General features: G+C 47.9%; 1 protein-coding gene across 1 annotated transcript in view; it reads left to right on the top strand.

Moving 5' to 3' along the window:
* Positions 1–73: 73 nt before the first annotated feature.
* Positions 74–14,526, top strand: part of STMN3 (stathmin 3) — a 36,203-nt gene continuing 21,750 nt past the window's right edge. The window contains exon 1 of the mRNA XM_083361043.1: positions 74–89. The gene's annotated coding sequence lies outside the window, so the exon portion shown is untranslated. The remainder of the gene's footprint in view (positions 90–14,526) is intronic.

Below are 14,526 nucleotides of genomic sequence, written 5' to 3'. Positions count from 1 at the left end.
CTCCTCCTCCTCCTCCTCCTCCTCTGCCTTCTGCTGCCGTCCTTCCACCGCCCATCTCAGCACCCCCACCATGGCCAGCACCGTTTCAGGTACAGTAAAACCAGGGATGGCTTTCCATCCTTGGGCTTTCTCTGCAGGGCGTCTCCTTCCAGGGGATCTTTCTTTCTCTTCCTTCCTTCCTTCCTTCCTTCCTTCCTTCCTTCCTTCCTTCCTTCCTTCCTTTCTTTCTTTCTTTTTCTTTTTCTTTCTTTCGCAAAGAGTTGAGGCAATTCACGCTTCTCCTTTCCGAGCCTAAGGGTCTGGGTGGGTGCGTGGGTGGGTGGGTGGGAGAGAAGGGTTTTTGTTTCCCCCCCCCCCTGCAAAGCTCTATCCAAAAAAAAGCTCACCATCGTTGTCTTTGATTTGATTTGATTTTGCTTTTGGGGGGGGTTTCCAGGTTGCATGGGTGGGCTGAGGATAAGGTAGATTTGACTGGACGTGGAACAACTGCATGATGATGATGAGGAGGAGGAGGAGGATGGATTTCTGTACCCGGTGGGAAGTCCAAAAGGAAAGGGAACGTGATTTTTATTTTTATTTTTTTATTTTATTTACCTAAAGAGCAGGCCTTTGGGTTATAGTTAGCCGAATCAGAGGCGGAACGCTGCAGACTGCTTCAGAAGGAGTGGTCCCTCCATGGCGCTGAATCAGACCCAGCACACGCGCCACGACGGTCTTTTCCCGCAGGGGCTGCATAGCTGCACCCTGTTGCCTTCTCAGGGAAGAAGGCCTGAATGGGGGTGTGGTGTGTGTGTGTGTGTGTGTGTGGTGGGGGGGAGAAGGTGCAAAGAGACCTGCGGGTGTCCTATTCTAGGGACATTTCTGGATGCGCCCGCTTTCCGATCCTAAACGTGTCTTGGGTTACGCCTTCCACCTTTATTTTATTTTTTTAAGCGGATGGAAGGATGGTGTGTGAATATAATTGGACCCGTCGGGTAACCTAAAACAATAGACAATTTGCAATTATTATTATTATTTTTTTTGGTTAAGAGATCTGCCATCCTGAAAACAGGCTCCTTTTAAAACGTGTCGGGGAGAAACGCATGTCATCCCAGAAAAAACAATAATTAAACAATAATTTTTTTAAAAAAAACAACAACAAAAGGACAGACTGGATGTACCCCTAGGTCTTTTTTCTTCTTCTTCTTCTTCTTCCCCTGCCGTTGGCTTTCTATGTTTCTGTTTCAAAAGAGTGTTCAAAATGGAAACCACAAATCACCTTCCATCGTTTGTCTTCCTCTAAAAAAAGAGAGAGGGGGGGGGAGAGAGGGAGAGAGAGAAAGAGAGGGAGAGGATGGGGAAGGGAAGAGAAGAGAAGAGAGAAGGAAATATAAAATAAGAAGGAAGGAGGAGAGCAGAACAGAGGGAAGAGGAGAGAAGAGAAGAGGAGAGAAGAGAAGAGAAGAGAAGAGAAGAGAAGAGAAGAGAAGAGAAGAGGAGAGGAGAGAAGAGAAAATATAAAATAAGGAAGGAGGAGAGCAGAACAGAGGGAAGAGGAGAGAAGAGAAGAGGAGAGAAGAGAAGAGAAGAGAAGAGAAGAGGAGAGGAGAGGAGAGGAGAGGAGAGAAGAGAAAATATAAAATAAGGAAGGAGGAGAGCAGAACAGAGGGAAGAGGAGAGGAGAGGAGTGAAGAGAAAAGGAAATATAAAGTAAGAAGGAAGGAGGAGAGAAGAACAGAGAGAAGAGAAGAGAAGAGAAGAGAAGAGAAGAGAAGAGAAGAGGAAATATAAATAAGGAAGGAGGAGAGCAGAACAGAGGGAAGAGAAGAGGAGAGAAGAGAAGAGAGGAAATATAAAATAAGGAAGGAGGAGAGCAGAACAGAGGGAAGAGAAGAGAAGAGAAGAGAAGAGAAGAGAAGAGAAGAGAAGAGGAAATATAAATAAGGAAGGAGGAGAGCAGAACAGAGGGAAGAGAAGAGGAGAGAAGAGAAGAGAGGAAATATAAAATAAGGAAGGAGGAGAGCAGAACAGAGGGAAGAGAAGAGGAGAGGAGAGGAGTGAAGAGAAAAGGAAATATAAAATAAGAAGGAAGGAGGAGAGCAGAACAGAGGGAAGAGGAGAGAGAAGAGAAGAGAAGAGAAAAGGGGAGGAGAAGGAGGAGAGGAGAGGAAAGGTTACCGGGAGGGCCTCTGCCTAAAGATGCTCGGAGGCAGCTGGACCGGGAGATGCCTTCGCCAAAGGAGCCGCCCACCCACCCACCCCCCTTTCTTGCCGCTGGCTGGAGGAGGCAGGCGGGGGGGGCGAGAGGCTGGGGCAGCAGCTCCCCCCCGCCCCGCCTCCTGCAGACTTTCCCCGCAGAAATGGCCTGGGTTAAGCCAAGGACTAGCCCGGGTCCCTCTCTGCCTCGGGAGTGGAAGGAAGATGCTGGGGCTTTGGTGATAGGGTGGGGAGGGGAGGGGAAACAGAGGAAGGGGGGGGGAGGAAGCACCAGGTGCATTCCCCATATGGTGCTTGCAAACAATCTGCTCCTTTGCCCCCCCCCACCCCCACCCCCAGGCGATGTATTTCAATTCACTGACCACCGCAAAGGTCTCTTCCATCCGAAAAAGCTTTGCCTTGGGGGGATCTGACGGGCCCCCTCTTGTCTTCTCTAAGCCGGATTAGCAGTTGCGATTATTGGATGGAGGGAACAACGGGGTGGGGGGGGGAAGAAAGAGAGAAAAGCAGGGCTGGCCAGGTAAGGGGGGGACTGCCGTAAAAAAAAAAAGAAAAAGATGGAAGAGATTAGCCGAAGACAAAGCAGAGAGCCCTTCCTACCAGCCCCATCACCACCCACCACCCCCCTTCTGCGGGAGGGTGACATCCAACCAGCTGAGATGGATGGATGGATGGATGGAAGGATGGATGGATTTTATCCCCTGGATGGATGGATGGAAGGATGGATGGATTTTATCCCCTGGATGGATGGATGGATGGATGGATGGAAGGATTTTATCCCCGTGTGAATCATCGCAGACCTGTTTCATCCTCAGCCTCCTGCCCCCTTAAAAGCAGGAAGAGGCTAACAGGAGGAGCAGGTCAAGAAAGCAAGCAAACCAGGGTTTGCAGCTGGGGGAAAAAAACCAACCCAACCCAATCATACATTATCTTTGCTCTGGCCCCTTCAGCATCTTTCACCTGCTTCCATGACCGATATCGGCTTCCCCAAAGGAAACACATGCTCGGTGCCCGCCGGGTGGGGGAGAGAGAGGGGGAGTGAAGCGTTGCACCCAGCCGGGCATCTTGCAAGGAGCCCCAGATGTTCCAGCTAACCAAGCAGCCACGCCTTCTGGAAGGTCCTTCCGCCAAAGAGGCTGCAGAAAACCCCCCTGCAGATGTGCTTGCAGGCCCTGGCAGTCGGGTGGGGAGACGCCACTGGGCCCATCAACCACGAGAGCAAAGCTTGAAGCAGTTGAAAGAATCCGTTGGCGTTTTTTCTTTTGTCGTTCTTTTTTTTTAAATGAAAAAAAAAATCTTCTCGTCCATCTTTATCAGCTGGCCCGGAATCTCGGCACACAGCGATGGCCGGCCTATAAATTTAATAAATAAAACAAAACACAATTCAGGAATTAATTTGAGGGGGCGTGGATTTGGTCCACCGGGTTGGGCGTCTGTGGCGGAAGGGATGTTGGGGACTGGGGAAAAGATATTTCTCCCCCCCCCCCGCTTCCTCAATATCTTCGGCCGTAGGAGGAAATAACAGAAGAACATTTCTGACCGCAGAAAAAGACCCGGTGGTCCGACCAGTCCCCCCCCCCACTCGAGTTTGTTTGCTTTTTTTCCTTTCCTTTTTTAAAAAATGAATTTCTTGTGTTTTAATTATTAGTTTTATAGCTTACGTGTTTTTAATCGTGCTTTTTTTGGTCGGAGGAGATTGCCTTGACCACACCTTTTATCTCAGGATGTGATCTGGAGATCTAGTCAGCCTCCACCACCCCCCTTTTTGGGGGGTGTGGGGTGGGTGGGGGAGATCCACATATTATTAGGGAATGGCAGATGTCGAAGACAAAGGAAAAAAAAATTGTGTAGCTTGTGTAGGGAAAAAAATAAGGTGTGGGCCTCCCTCCCTGGCTGAAAAAGGGTGGTTTTCTTGATCCGGAGGAGCGAAATAATAATAAGGGCTGTAGTTATGTTTATTTGGCGATGCCCTACATCTCTAGTACTAAGAGATTAAGAGAAGGAAGGTGGGGCCACGGTGAATTTGGCAAACCAAAGTCTTCTTTAAACGTTTAACCCTGGAACTCATTTTCTGGTTCCACGTGCGAATCCAAACAAAGGGCTTCTAAGGGGATTCTCAAGTGATCCAAGGACACGGTTGTCCCAAAGGTTGTTTTTTCAAGACTTGCTGATTTTTCTCTGAAGGCGTTTCGCTTCTCCACCGAGAAGCTTCTTCAGCTCTGCTTGGTGGAGAAGCGAAAGGCCTTCCAAGGAAAAATCGGAAAGTCCGGCGGCCTCTTTGAAAAAAAGCAACCTTTGGGTCAACAAAGGTTTGCATTTATTTATTGATTGATTCCTTCTCATATATTTATGTCCGGAACGCCCAAACCTGCATCTCGTTCGGTAAGGCTGATTAGGAGAGAGAGAAAGGGGAAGAGAGAGAGAGAGAAAAAGGCAGGTTGAGAAGACTTTAGGACCGACAGTCAGTATGAAATGGCGGGTTGGTTGAAGGAGCCATGAGGTCTATGGGGGACTCTGAGTAACCATACGGACAGATCTTCTCCAGGGCCGTCTGCCCCTAATCTAGTGCTTCAGGTCTTCCAAACGTACTTCTATCAGCCAGCTAACCGAGCCCCAATTCTTCTCTTTTCTTCCCCCTATGCCAGTTTTATTAAAAGCTCAGCCTTCGCATAGTCAGTGTGCCCAAAATATCCTAGCTTGAGTCGGGCCCTTTGTGCCACGAGGGAGGAAACCCACCCCGCCACTAAGATTGCCAGCCCATTCGTTCCCTCCTCCAGAAGTTGTGTTTGATCCATCTGCAGACGTCCTTAGGTCGGCTCTTGAACAGAAAAGATGCTTATCGTGGACATCTGGAGCGGGGTGGGGTGTGTGTGTGTGTGTGTGTGTGTGTGTGTTTAAGCATAAAATCCCTTATTTGATCCTGTCCGTACACTTCGAAGACAAAAAGACGCTCTGAATCTGCATGAGCACCTAGGAGAGTTTCAAACAACTACACACCTAACCGTTTCTGCAAATGGCACGGCTGGGTCGACAAACTCTCATCTGCATTGTTTTTTTTTTAGGGGGTTGGTTGGTTTTGGTTTTGGGTTTTTTTCGCAAAAAAGGAAAAGTACAGACAGGTTAATTCCCGTGGAGGATTTCAGCGTGGCGGGTGAGGCAATAGAGAATTGAAGCTGCAGAGCTGGCCTTGATAGGAGTGGCATATACGCCTTTGCACATAAAAAAATAAGTATCTGAGAGACAGATTGGTCTGGTGGTCAAAGTACTGGGCTGGAAACCAAGAGACCGTAGGTTCTAGTCCTGCCTTAGGCATGAAAGCTAGCTGGGTGACTTTGAACCAATCACCGGGAGACGGTGAGTTTTAGTCCCACCTTAGGCATGAAAGCTGGCTGAGTGACTTTGGGCCAATGGCCAGGAGACGGCGAATTCTAGTCTCATCTTATGCATGAAAGCCGGCTGCATGACTTTGGGCCAATCACCAGGAGGTGGTGAGTTCTAGTCCCGCCTCAGGCATGAAAGCCAGCTGGGTGACTTTGGACGAATCACCAGGAGGCATTGAATTCTAGCCCTACGCTAGGCATGAAAGCCGGCTGGGCGACTTTGGGCCAATCACCAGGAGCTGGTGAGTTCTAGTCTTACCTTAGGCATGAAAGTTGGCTGGATGACTTTGGACGAATCACCAGGAGGCAGTGAATTCTAGCCCTACTTTAGGCATGAAAGCCAGCTGGGTGACTTTGGGCCAATCACCAGGAGACGGTGAGTTCTAGTCCCGCCTGTCAAGCGCAGGGAAAATCAGGAGATTCAGGCAATCTGACCAACTAGCAGTGAAGGGAAATGAGCGGGAGATAAGAAAAGCATTCGAGTTGGGCGGGACTTAGATCACTGGCCCGCAGCCATTTGGGCCCCAGGGACCGGTTCTGTGGAGAGAGGTTTTTCCCGCGTACCGGAGGGGGCGTGGTTTCTTGTGCTGCCTGATTTGTGGATGGGGCTTCGCTTGTTTGCTTGGCCTGGGTTCTGGCATGCTGCAGCCCAGTTCCAGCCTGCAGACCTGGGTTTGGGGACCCTCTCTTAGATTTATTTTATTATTATTTTTTTGTTAGATTTATATACCGCCCTTTCCTGAAGGACTCAGGGCGGTTTACAGGGTATTTAAAACAACCAGTACAAAAGTTGAAACAAATTAAAAAGATTAAATCATCCCTAAAATTAAAAACCCCAGTTAAAAATTCTCAGCCCGGGCCGGAGAGCTCAAAGAGCCAGGTCTTCAGGTCCCGGAAAAATGTGCGAAGGTTGAAGGTCGGGGGCAGTCCTAAGCTAAGATGTCTTGCGAGTGTGCATGGACTTGTGACTTAGGACACGTTGGAACTCCCCCCCCTTTCTTTGGGCTCAGCCTTGTCATCTCTACACCTCCTAGCTGGGGGACTTTGCAACGCCCCTCTCTCTGAGCCCGGCCCACCTGACTGGGATGCTGTTGTGGGGGAAAATGGGAGGAGAAAGGAGAGTTAGAAACGTTTGCTGCCTTGAGTATAAAGTGATAACGGTGGGATAAAAATGAACTGATTGATCTTCAGTTCCCTCAGTTTAATGCAGGGGTCTTCAGCCTTGGCCTTTTTATGACTTGTGGGCTTCAAGTCCCAGAATTCCTCAGGCAGCATGCCTGGCTGAGGAATTCTGGGAGTTGAAGTCCACAAGTCATAAAAGAACCAAGGCTGAAGACCCCTGATTTAATACATTTAATAGAATTCTATTCTATTCCATTCCATTCCATTCTATTGTATTCTGTATTCTATTCTATTCTATTCTATTCTATTCTATTCTATTCTATTCTATTCTATTCTATTCTATTCTATTCTGTATTTCTATTCTATTCTATTCTGTATTTCTATTCTATTCTATTCTATTCCATTCCATTCCATTCTATTCTATTCTATTCCACAATCTTTCTATTCTATTCTATTCTATTCTATTCTATTCTGTTCTGTTCTGTTCTGTTCTGTTCTATTCTATTCTGTTCTATTCTGTAATTCTATTCTATTCTGTTCTATTCTATTCTTTTTTTTAAGTATTGTTTTAAATTTTAAATTTGGCCATTATATTTAATCGTTTCTAACTTTTGTATTCTGTTTTTATATTTATTGCCCTGTACACCACCCTGAGTCCTTCGGGACAAGGGCGGTATAAAAATATGATAAATAAATAAATAAATAATAAATATTCTATTCTATTCTATTCTATTCTATTCTATTCTATTCTGTATTTCTATTCTATTCTGTATTTCTATTCTGTATTTCTATTCTATTCTATTCTATTTTATATTTAAACACATGAAAAGATTCACTTAACAACTGGGTTATTAACTGATCAACTGCAGCTTAGCAAAAGTGTCAAGAAAGATCGTAAGATGGGACAAAAGTCACTCAGCAAATGCCTCGCTTAGCAACAGAAATTTCAGGCTTGTGATCAGAAGTCGAGGATTATCCGTGTTTCACACCTCCATCCTTGGTGGAGCAGTGGGCTAATGCCTCCTTAAGTAACACCAGCTGCCTGCAATTATTGCAGGTTCGAGTCCCACCAGGCTCAAGGTTGACTCAGCCTTCCATCCTTCCGAGGTAGGTAAAATGAGGACCCAGACTGTTGGGGGCAATTAAGCTGACTTTGTAATAATACCACTGGGGGCGGGGAAGCCCTAATAAGCAGGCATATGCATAGAATGAAGGCTACTGCTAAGCACATTGATTTGTGCTTTAGATTGTAAGCCGCCCTGAGTCTTCGGAGAAGGGCGGGATATAAATGGGATTAAAAAAAATATATTCAATGTGTACATACTGTAAGTATAACTGGGCATATTTGGCTATGAGGGGGAAGCACCCATTCGGCCCAGAGCTGCAGGATCTTTCTACAGGGAATCTTTATCGATACTTACGGACCACCCTGGAGTTCAGAATTTACGTTGCTAAGCGAGAGATTTGTTAAGTGGAGCTCTGCCCCATTTTACCACTTCCCTTGTCACGGCTGTTAAAGGAATCGCTGCGGCCGTTAAGTCAGTAACACGGTCGTTAAGTGAATCTGGATTCCCCCATTGACTTTGCTGGTCAGGAGGTCGCAAAAGGGGGATCACGTGACACACACACACACACCGCCCCAGGGGACGCTGCGACCGTCGTAAACACGAGCCGGCTGCCCGAGCCTCTGAACTTTGATCCCCTGACCATGGGGAGGCTGCGACGGTCGTTAAGCGTGAAAAACGGTCGCAAGTGGCTTCTTCCAGTGCTGCTGTAACGCCGAACGGTCACTAAATGGTCGGTTGTCAGTCGAGGGCTGCCTGTGATTGGCGATAAGGAGGAAAGTAGCCACTTGGCCCCGGGGCCGCCTTGCAGGATAATTGTGTCGGATGAACCCTGTGTACGGTGACTCATGCGCTTGTGACCTCTCGTCTGGACTACTGCAATGCTCTCTACAAGGGGCTTCCCTTAAAGACCACTCGGAGGCTCCAGCTGGTACAGAATGCAGCCGCGAGAGTTGTCTTGGCAGTCTCCCAGTACTCCCATGTTACACCTATGCTCCGCGAGCTGCATTGGTTACCAGTTGTCTTCTGGGTGAGATTCAAGGTTCTGGTAATGGTCTTTAAGGCCCTACATGGCATGGGTCCGGAGTACCTCGGGGATCACCTGCTGCTGGTGTCAACTTCCCTCCGCCCAGTACGCTCCCACAGAGAGGGCCTCCTCAGGGTGCCTCCGGTCAGAGAATGTCGGCTGGTGGCCCCCAGGGGGAGGGCCTTCTCTGTGGGCGCCCCTGATTTATGGAATCAGCTGCCGGTCGAGCTCCGGATGGCACCGGACCTTCGCTCCTTCCGATGTGGTCTGAAGACCCATCTATTTGAACAAGCCGGCCTGGCCTGATGGGGGATGTGTTGGGGTTTTAATGGGGATCTTTATATTATTATTGATTGTTTTAGCTGGGCTACTATTTAATTCTTTTTAATTTTTGTATTCTGTATTTTTATATATGCCCTGTTCACCGCCCTGAGTCCCTCGGGAGATGGGCGGTATACAAATATAATAAAACTAAACTAAAACTAAAGTAAAAAGAAAGGCTCCTTCGCCACTTGCTTGCCCGCTCTCTCTTTCTCTCCCCCTCCTCTCATTGCACCCCCCGCACCCCCCTCTTCCACTAAATAGGATTTGGGCCCCTGGGGGGATTCCGCCGAGTCGTTTCCTTCCTCCGTAGCGCCAGCCGGGATCTGGGGCGACAACAAGGCTGCAGTGTTGATGGTCTGAGAGCTGAGCAGGCTGTTCTTCGGTTTCCTGCCTGGCCAGAGTCAAAATGGAAGCCGGGGTACAGGATGGATGGACGCTGATTAATCCCAAGCGAGGTCTGAAAGATGCTGGCTTCCTTCCCTTCCTTTCACAGCACTCTGCTCTTTTCAACTGCAGCAGGAGGCATGTTGGCCTCATCCTGGGAAGCAGAGGAAGCCGGAGATAAGGAACACGCCTTGATTTGCATTTCGCTCTTCCCACCGCCTGGGAAACCATCTTAGCTACTCTGCAAGAGGTTGCTCTCCTTCCTTCCTTCCTTCCTTCCTCTCTCTCTTCCTTGTTTCCTTCCTTCCTTCCCCTTCTTCCCTTCCCTCCCTTATTCACTGTCTCCTCCCTCCCTTTCTTCCTTCCTTCTGTCCTCCCTTCCTCCTTCCCTGTCTCCTTCATTCCTTCCTCCCCTTCTTGCCATCCTTTTCTCCCTCATTCCTTCCTTCCCTACCTCCCTCCTTCCCTCCCTCCCTCTCTCCTTCCTTTCCTCCCTCCCTCTCCTTCCTTCCTTCCTTCCTTCCTTCCTTCCTTAATTCATTCTTCCCTCCCTTCCTCCTTCCTTCCTTCCTTCCCTCCCTTGTTCACTGTCTCCTCCCTCCCTTCCTTTCTTCCTTCGATCCTCCCTCCCTCCCTCTCTCCTTCCCTCTGTCTCCTTCATTCCTTCCTCCCCTTCTTGCCATCCTTTTCTCCCTTCCTCTCTCTTCTTCCTTCCTTCATCAATTCATTCTTCTCTCCCTTCCTCCTCCCTTCCTTCCTTCCCTCCCTTGTTCCCTGTCTCCTCCCTCCCTTCTGTCCTCCCTCCCTCCCTCTCTCCTTCCCTGTCTCCTTCATTCCTTCCTCCCCTTCTTGCCATCCTTTTCTCCCTCCCTCCCTCCCTCCCTTCCCTCCCTTGTTCCGTCTCCTCCCTCCCTCCCTTCCTTCTGTCCTCCCTCCTTCTCTCCTTCCCTCTCCTTCCTTCCTTCCTCCCCTTCTTGCCATCCTTTTCTCCCTTCCTCCCTCTTCTTCCTTCCTTCATCAATTCATTCTTCCCTCCCTCCCTTCCTCCTTCCTTCCTTCCCTCCCCCTCTCTCTTCCTTTCTCTCTCCCTCTTTCCTCGTTCTCTTAGCTAAACTGCTCTTTAGCTTGGACTGCTCGCCTGAGATATGGTGGTGTTTAGTCTCAAAATAACAGGTAACCTGTTTAGCATGTACAGACTTTCCAGTTCTGTCTCCGTGGATGGATTTGTTTTTTTTTTTTAAAGCAGCTATTTGGCAGGCAATTTTTGGTTTTGGGGGGTTTTTTTTGGGGGGGGGGAAACAGCACTGCAATTATTAAACCAACCGGACGCAAATATTCTGTAGTGAATTTCCTGCTGTTACTGATCTTCAGCGCTGCAGGACACATAGGCATATTGTGATCGCCCATGGATTTTTTCCCCTTTTTTTAATGGGCGTGAGTGCCATTTTCTATTCTCTCTCAAAATTAAAAAAAAAGTGAGGTGGTGCCTGTCCTCCACCGGGCAGGTGCGGAGAAATGGCTTCCTTGCCTTCCACCCTGTCAATCAGAAACCACAGCGGTGCATTGGGCTGGAGAAAGTACAGGATCTTGCAAAGCAAAATAATAATAATAATAATAATAATAATAATAATAATAATAATAATAATAATAATAATAATAATAATAATAATAATACTCTTCCAGAGTTTGGTTTTCCTTTACTGGGCTGGCAATATCAAATCTGGGTCATCTGCAATCTCAGTCAGCAGATTTAGACTGCCGCAGTTGATGGATGCAGATTTGCAGTACTATTGCACAGGCAAAAATACGTACGCTGTGAGTAAAACAAGATTGCAAGCAGTTTTATCGCCAAAGCAACCCCACAATAAAAATGAACCAGAAAGGCTGACACAGCTACAGGGGCAGTTCTGTAGGCCTGGAGACTAAAACATACGAAGAACGGATGCAGGACTTGGGTTTGGCTGGTCTAAAGAAAAGAGGAAATAGGGGAGACATGATAGCAGTGTTTCAGTATTTGAGGGGCTGCAACAAGGCAGAGGGGGCCAGGTTGTTCACCAGAGCACCAGAGGGAAGGACAAGAAACAACAGTTGGAAACTGACCAAAGAGAGAAGCAACCTGGAATTAAGGAGAAATTTCCTAAAAGTGAGGACAATCAACCATTGGAACAGCCTGCCACCAGAAGTTGTGGGTGCTCCATCACTGGAGGTTTTTAAGAAGAGACTAGACAGTCACATGTCTGAGATGGTGTAGGTTCTCCTGCCTGAACAGGGGGCTGGACTAGAAGACCTCCAGGGTCCCTTCCAGCTCTATCCTATCCCATCCCATCCCATCCCATCCCATCCCATCCCATGTTTTCTCTTCTCTTCTCTTCTCTTCTCTTCTCTTCTCTTCTCTTCTATTCCATTCCATTCCATTTTTTTCTATTCTATTCTATTCTATTCTATTCTATTCTATTCTATTCTATTCTATTCCATTCCATTCCATTCTATTATTCTATTCTATTCCATGATTCTATTCTATTCTATTCTATTCTATTCTATTCTATTCTATTCTATTCTATTCTATTCTATTCCATTCCATTCCATTCCATTCCATTCCATTCCATTCCATTCCATTCCATTCCATTCTATTCTATTCTATTCTATCCCATCCCATCCCATCCCATCCCATCCCATGTTTTCTCTTCTCTTCTCTTCTCTTCTCTTCTCTTCTCTTCTCTCCTCTTCTAATTTCTCTTCTATTCTTCGCTTACAGCCATTCATTTAATGACCATTTGAAGTTAAGAAGTGCACCGAAAAAAAAGTGACTCACGACTTTTCCACGCTTATGACCGTCGTCGCAGCATCCCTGGGGTCAGGTGGTCAAGATGCAGAGGCTTGGCAACTGACTCCTATTTATGACGGGTTGCTGTCTCGCTTAGGAATGGAAATGTTGGGCTCAGTTGAGGTCGTAAGCTGAGGACTACCTGAGTTTTGTATGTCAGCACCACGCTTTGGGATTGGAGCTTGATCTCTCTATTGCAGGGGTAGACAACCGTGGTTCTTTGATGACTCGTGGACTTCAACTCCCAGAATTCCTGAGCCAGCCATGCTGAGGGGAAAGGGAGAGGTTTCCAAGCTGAGCTATGCTGGCTGAGGAATTCTGGGAGTTGAAGTCCACAAGTCATGAGGGGGCCATAGTTCCCCCACGCTGGCTCAGGAATTCTGGGAGTTGAAGTCCACAAGTCATGAGGGGGCCATAGTTCCCCCATGCTGGCTCAGGAATTCTGGGAGTTGAAGTCCACGAGTCATCAAAGAGCCAAGGTTGCCTACCCCTGACATAGGTGGTACCTGGCTCAATAGTAGCAACTGTGAGAGGGATCTTAGTGAACAATCACATGATTTGTGGACTTCAACTCCCAGAATTCCTGAGCCAGCATGGTTCAGTTGGAAACCTCTCCCTTTCTCCTCAGCGTGGCTGGCTGAGGAATTCTGGGAGTTGAAGTCCATGAGTCATCAAAGAGCCAAGGTGGCCTACCCCTGCTCTATTGCGAGAGTGGGGAAGGATGGGCCAGGGATTCTGGGAGTTGAAGTTCAAAGGTCGTAACAAGGCCATAGTTCCCTACCCCTGCCCTATTGTAACAGCACTTCGTGGTGACCATAAGCTTATCTTTTCGCTTTGGTCAGTGCATTGTATCTTCAGTCTGGGCAAATTCATCCCAGTTTTTATTTAGAAGGCAAAGTAATCTCTCCTCCTCATTAGGACTGAAGAACCTGGTGACCGTGTTCATGCCCTGTTGGTGGCAATGTTGTAGAGGTCCACTGTTGCCTTTTTCTGGGAAGGTTGTGGTTTTGTGTTTTTCCTTTTTTCCTGGTCTACAGCCTGAGCATCTCCTGGTGGTTTCACATCCCAGCACTAACCGGCGCCACATGCTTTTGTTTGCGAGATTAGCCAAGGATGGCTAGGCGATACCATCTACGCTGGCTTTTTCCAAATAGCCCTAATATTGTTACAATTGTAGAGAGCTACTTTCCTTTAGTGGCTCAAGGCACCAGGCTAAAAACCGGGCGGCTGTGAGTTCTAGTCTTGCCTTTGGCACAAAGCCAGCTGGGTGACCGTGGGCCAGTCCTCCTCTCTTGGCGCTAGGAAGAAGGAGGCAAGGGTGATCCATTTCTGAGAATCTTGCCGGGAAAACTCCAGGACATTTATCCAGGTAGGCTGAGCCCTGAGGGCGCAGTGGTTAGCCTGGCTGAGGAATTCTGGGAGTTGAAGTCCACAAGTCATAAAAGGGCCCAGGTTTGAAGACCCCCTGCTCTAGAGATAGGCATATCATCATGAAAAAGAAATAGACTTTCTTGCCAATTTCAGCACCGTGGCTGGCTGAGGAATTCTGGGAGTTGAGGTCCACATGGCTTCAAGTTGCCAAGGTTGGAAAACCCTGCTCTAAACCGCAAAAACAAGCAAAATCTCTGTACGTGCCAAGGTGCATTACACTCACCAGGCACCAAAACCTTGTGGTTTGTTAGCTCCCATTTATAACTTCCCAAGCTATGTGCCTAAGGGATAACAGAGTTGGAAGGGACCTTGGAGGTCATCTAGTCCAACCCCCTCCTCAGGAAGGAAACCCATTGCCATTCCAGACAAAGGGTTGTCCAATCTCTTCTTTAAAACTTCCAGTGTTGGAGCATTCACAGCTTTTGGAGGCAGGTTGTTCCACTGGTTAACTGTCCTCACTGTCAGCAAAGGGCCTTGACCAAAGGGCCAAGTTTGAAGACCCCTGTTGTAAGGATATTCGGGAGATTAAACAGATGGAAACTGACCGGCCCAATGCACAGAACATACTAAGATGAAAACGGAGTTTCCTCAATAGGCTAACCCACCAGCTGCTCAATCCTACCTTAGCTTTGATGGTAATTAGCCAAACCATCACGCCCTTCGACCTCTGTGCGAGTGTTCGACAGCTTTGCTGGTTTGTTCCAACCACTCACCTGCTGGTCCCACGAGAACCAGCTTTAGTGAGAAAGCAAAGTCCTAGGATTTGCAGGGAAA

Source organism: Vipera ursinii (assembly GCF_947247035.1).
Source record: "Vipera ursinii genome assembly, chromosome: 3".
Lineage (NCBI taxonomy): Eukaryota > Metazoa > Chordata > Lepidosauria > Squamata > Viperidae > Vipera > Vipera ursinii.
Note: the sequence above shows the minus strand (reverse complement) of the source record. Positions and strands in the feature narration are given on the sequence as shown.